This window comes from Corapipo altera, unplaced genomic scaffold, assembly GCF_003945725.1.
Source record: "Corapipo altera isolate COAL_440 unplaced genomic scaffold, ASM394572v1 113, whole genome shotgun sequence".
NCBI lineage: Eukaryota > Metazoa > Chordata > Aves > Passeriformes > Pipridae > Corapipo > Corapipo altera.
In genome coordinates, this window is record NW_020884895.1 from 5,626,595 (window position 1) to 5,632,048 (window position 5,454).

General features: G+C 44.4%; 1 long non-coding RNA gene across 1 annotated transcript; it reads left to right on the top strand.

Moving 5' to 3' along the window:
- Positions 1 to 2,942: 2,942 nt before the first annotated feature.
- On the top strand, positions 2,943 to 4,887 carry LOC113949273. The gene is made up of 3 exons (XR_003528399.1): positions 2,943 to 3,252; positions 3,788 to 3,861; positions 4,497 to 4,887. It is a non-coding gene; the product is annotated as an uncharacterized LOC113949273 (long non-coding RNA).
- The last annotated feature ends 567 nt before the right edge of the window (positions 4,888 to 5,454 follow it).

Here is a 5,454-nt window from a genome sequence, read left to right on the forward strand (position 1 = left end):
GGATAGATTAAAGCATTTAATTTTTATTGAGAATCCTTTACTTTCTATTATTACAGTATATAATAAACAATAAAACAGGGTTGCAATTCCCAGAGTTAAAAATATCATAGAATCATATAAAATCCTGAGTTGGAAGGGACCCTGAAGGATCATGGCATCCAACTCCTGGCCCTGCACAGGACACCCCAAGAATCACAACATGTGCCTGAGAGTGTCATCCAAATGCTTCTTGAACTCTGTCAGGCTGTGCCCACTGCCCTGGGGAGCCTGTTCAGCGCCCAATGACCCTCTGGGTGAAGAAGCTTTTCCTAATATCCAACCTAAATCTCCCCTGACTCAGCTTCAGTGCATTCCCTTGAGTCCTGTCACTGGTCATGAGAGTGAAGATACCAGTACCTGCCCTTCTGCTTCCCTTGTGAGGATGCTGAAAAGTACAACGAGGTCTCCCCTCAGTCTCCTCCAGTCTAAACAAAGTGACCTCAGCCACTCCTCTTATGGCTTCCCCTTGAGGCATTTCACCATCCTCATGTCCTTCCTTTGGATGCTGTCTAGTAGCTTTATAACTTTCTTACATTTCAGTGCCCAAACCTGCACACAGGACTCAAGGTGAGGCCACTGTTGTGTTCTTTTCTTTTCCTTTTTTTTTTTTTTTTTTTTTTTAAATCTGGTCAGCCTTTGGAAAACACAAATAATTTTGAATGCATTTTGATGGAAGTAGGTATTTTATCAGCAGAGTTTCAGACTTATCCTGTCAGCTCTATTAATGGTACTTAGCACTTCTTCAAGTACCTTGACCAGTTTCTCAAAGCACATTATGAAAGTATATGGTTAGCTCTATTCTGGACTGATGTGTCTAAAGCTGAGCTGGAAAGTTTTTCATTTCACTTCTAAACCATCATTGCCAATCGGCCTCTGTGAGTTACACTTGTACAGTCAGGAAATGAAACTGTTTTCACGCTGTCTGTCAAATTGGGCAGCACAAACTGGCTGCAGCCCCCCCTCAACAGGACAGAGCACCATGGCAGGAGCCAAGAGATTCTCCTCTGCCACCACCTTCCCATGGGGCTGTTTGCGAATCTCCTCACTGCCTGTCTTTTTCCTCCTCTTTTAGGCTGCTGGGTGTGTTTAGACTGGAAATCATCTGCAAAAAGCACAGTGGCCTCCTGCTGCCATTGCCACTGATGCTACAGGGTGGAAAGGCCACACAGATAATATTGGAACAGGAGATGTGACAGGGTGGAAGAGAAAACCAGAAGCATTTTTGCAGAAACATTGCTTGAAAGCATTTTTTAAAACTCTTCTGGGTTTTATTACCTCTTTAAAAAAAAAAAAAAATAAAGAGCACAAAACTTACTGATTGGACTTAAAGAAAATAATGACTCTTGCAAAACATGATCCGAAGCAGTTGTGATATTAGCAGCCACCCCTTCAGCATTCTGGTTACGTAGGCACTGAATGAGAAAGGCAGAAGGGTATGTTTGGAAAGGAAACCGATTTTTCACAAGTTCCTCCCTCCACAGCGGGAGACCACAGACTGAGAAGAGCTGACTACCCTTCCGGTAGCAATAATGCAACTGTGCTATTCATAGCGAGACAGAAAAACACCAGCAGATTTTCTTTGCATCATAATCTGGTAACCTCGGAATTAACCTTGCTGGACACAGATCTGTTAACTTTCACCATGCTGCTCCCATTAAACTAGTGAAGTCTGGGACAGAAATAGCTGCCCACAGCTGTTATGAATTGATATATTCCCTGACGATGCTTGGCATTGCCTGCAGAAAAAAGTTTCTTATTTTATTCTCTGCCACGAAGTCAACCTTTTTTTTTTTTGTTTGTTTGTTTTTTTCTTCCTATTTTTAATATTCTTTCATTGCAAACTGATGGTATTAGACTGCTGTGCTATGCTTTGCTTGGAATGGAAAGCAGAGTCTGCTCCGCAATGGTAACTTCATACCTGATGTTTTTGGTTTAGGAAAGGAAGGGTGGAGGGCACTGGCCAGGGCTGCAAAGCTGCAAGTGCATCAAGTTACACCAGAGTGTGCCCTGAACTTCCAGCACTGACAAAGAGCTACAGACCCTGAGATATCCCCTGCCCAGCTGGCAATGACAGAGAGAAGGGGATAGATCCACTTGAGGCCACATCCAGATCACACACAGAGGCAGCCACGGGTTTAGTGCGTGCTCAGAACAGAAATCCCCAAATCTGCAAACGGCAGAAAAACGGCAAAATCCCCAAATCTGCAAAGCCACCACTGGAAACTGTTTTATGTATGCACCAAGCAGATCTTAAAAACACATTAAGGTCTCTTTGATCTTTCCCACACCTGTTTAGGACTCTTGGGGGTGGCCATCACAGCTGAAGGACATTTAAGCACTGGTTGAATATCACATCCACAAAGTAAAACTTTCATATAGCTTTTTGAGCCCTGGTTGAAGAACTGACTTAATTATCAACAGTCAGACTGCGTCCTTGGGACATACAGCATGTTTACTGAAAACAAAGTAAAGGAAGATGTTTAAAGTGAAAACAGTGACAGCAAAAACCCACATGAACTCTTGACTTGATGGCGAGAACATTTGTAGGGCACAGACAAAGCAGCCCATGTGTCAGGATCATCTGCTCAGCGCTTGGCAGGAGACACCCAGGCATGAGGGACCTGCCTGCAACCCTCGTGGATTACAAAACACCCAAACTGGCACTGTGTGAAGCCTCATCACTGCAGGGCACCCTGGGGTGGGAAACTCACCCTCCCCCCACTCCGGATCCAGTACCACTGGTACAGGTGTGTCCTGTGCTGTCTGCACAAAAGCTCCAGATAACTCATGGTTTCTGATCTTCTGCCCCTTGCTCGATGCATTGCTCCTTTGTTTGCCTTCCCTTGCCCTGCATCTAGAGCAGAGATTACAAGCTGCACCACCAGCAGCCCAGCAAGGTCTAAGTCATAAGGAAGGATCTGAGTCATCTCCCCAGGAGAGTATTTTAGCCATACATCATTGTTTGTTTTCAGGCAAACACGTACAATTATGCAACATAAATTCTTTTTAAGCATTTGGGACTTCAGTTCAATTTAAAATCCTGTAGGCTTTATGGTCAGAGTGAGTGATTACTAAATGTGTGCATACAAATGAAGACTTGGGAAGACGCACATGGGGAGGATTAAAGGGCATATGGACCGTAATGCACACACCGAGCAAGCTCTGGCCAGGCTGAACCAGAGGATGGGAGAGCTGAAGAGCCCATGTCAAAAGGTGGGTAATGATATTTGTGGCTCCAGAGCACAGTTTTGCTCTCCCAGTGCAGTGAGTGTTTTCTCAGAGCACAAGGCCTGACTGCAATCTCCTGCGAGTGCATTTCCACAGGCTTCAGTAGAGCTGGGTGACTTTGCCTAGATTAACTCCTGATTTATGCTGGCTTAAATGGGAATGAAAATCTGATCTATTTCAAAACAAGGTTCAGCTACAACAGGATAGAGGGAGACATTAAAATGTCTCCAATCTAAGTACTTTCTCACTCCAGGGAAGTGTTAAACCAGAGGTATAAGGCTGACTGTTTGCCCTCGGTGCCACAGCCCTGGCACCTTGAGGCCACTCCACTGCCCACTCTGTCACAGAGTTGCAGTGGGACTGTGGGGAAGTCACAGCCATTGCTGAGGTGCTTTTACCACCACCCTCTGCCTCCTTCCCCTCCCAGAACAGGGAATCACATGTGGGTCTTGTCCCTTTGACCTTATAGGGTGACAAAGGCCCCTGTCTCACCTTCCTTTTCCTTTGCTTTAATTAACAGATGGAACACAAATCACCCCCTTCCAGCACAAATTCCATGTGAACCTTTCTAGTGTGAGCAAGATACAAACCCAGGTGTGTAACCTCGAAAGCTGCTCTGCATCCACATCCAAAGAGCTCAGCACCTGCCCTGAGCAGCAGCAGGACCTGTCCAGTGCCAAGGGTAATCACTGGGGCTCATGGGGCAGGAGGAAAATGGGAGGAAACACAGACCTAACTCATTTCCCCCGTGTCCATCTCAGCTTTGGCATTCCTTGGTGCTGCCTGCTGTGGTGGAAAACATACCATTATTAAAATATTATCAGGAGCAGGATGAAAGAAATCTGTAATTCAGCACTTGCAAAAAACCCCAAATTGTTAACAATATTTTTAAAATTTTTATTATTATCATCCTCATCATCGCTACTATTTAAAGACCCAGTCACACGGTTGTGTGAGCCTCAGCCACCACTGTACAAACAAGGTCTTGGACCTTGTGAACTGCAGGGAAAGCTGGGAGCCAGGGATGCAACAACAGAAAGCAAAGAAAGAGATCCCAAAGCTGGGCTTAATGTTTTCTTTAAAATATACTCTCATGATTTCGGGGGGCCTGGCAAATAAATCAGAGCTTGCAATGCTGGCTACCTCAGTATTACTTTTTTCCTCTTTTTTTTTTTTAAGGGAATACACAGACAGATTTGTACCTCCACATTTATTTTTTACTTACACAGATGTAAACTCTGCTGAAGCTGGGGGAATTATTGACAACTGATACTGAGGCAATCCAAGGCCAGACCTTGACCTATTGATTTCCCTGAGATTGCACGGGACCTGTGCAGTTCATTGCAGAATACAGTCTTTGTTTGTTTTGTTTATTACTCAATATATAACCATGTGGAATAAAGGACACCGCCGAACTGAAGAAATGCCTGAGGATTTCTCTTTAATTGAAATCAGGACTAGGAACATCCTTGCAAATCAAGAGCAGTCAGCCTTTGAGAAAATTCACTGCTTTTGCAAAGTTTACTTTAAAATGGGATTTGGCTTTAACTCTTTGTCTCTCACACCAGCTCAGCTAAAGGATTTCTAATGATTTCTCTGAAGTGGCTACGTGCTGCTCAGTAGTCTGGAAACTTCCATGCACAACAGATGCTGGGTAGGATTCTTGTTATACTAAAAGTGTGAACAGCAGTTGACAAAAATCAAGTGCATGTATTTAGTAGAGATACTCCTGATATGGGCCCAAATCCATATTTTTAAAAAAGCGCCCCTGGATGCTCCTTTAAATCAGGATTTTGGTTCAGTCCAGTAAGAACCTATGGGCTCTCCTTGTAGAACTGTGACCTAGAACTGAACATTACTTAAGTTTGCTGGTGCTTTAGATTAACTTTTAATTCGGAGCCCTCTAATTGCAATGGAGAGTGCAATGCAGAGAGCACTTAACTCCATCCACAGTTTGGCTCCAGCTCCAGCCCTCTCTGAGAGTGTCTGAGCCCTCCATAAATGGGTACCAGCCACAGCAAGCAGAAGGAACATCTAAGGTCTGATGTCCTAATTAAAGTCCCTTCGTTTCCCACCCTGGAGCTCCCTGTGCATTAGGAAACAGCCAAACAACACTGTTCCTGCTTAGTTAAAGATTTCACAACTTCAGCCTTTCCTCAGCTGTATTTTTCCAAACTCCCGGTTCCA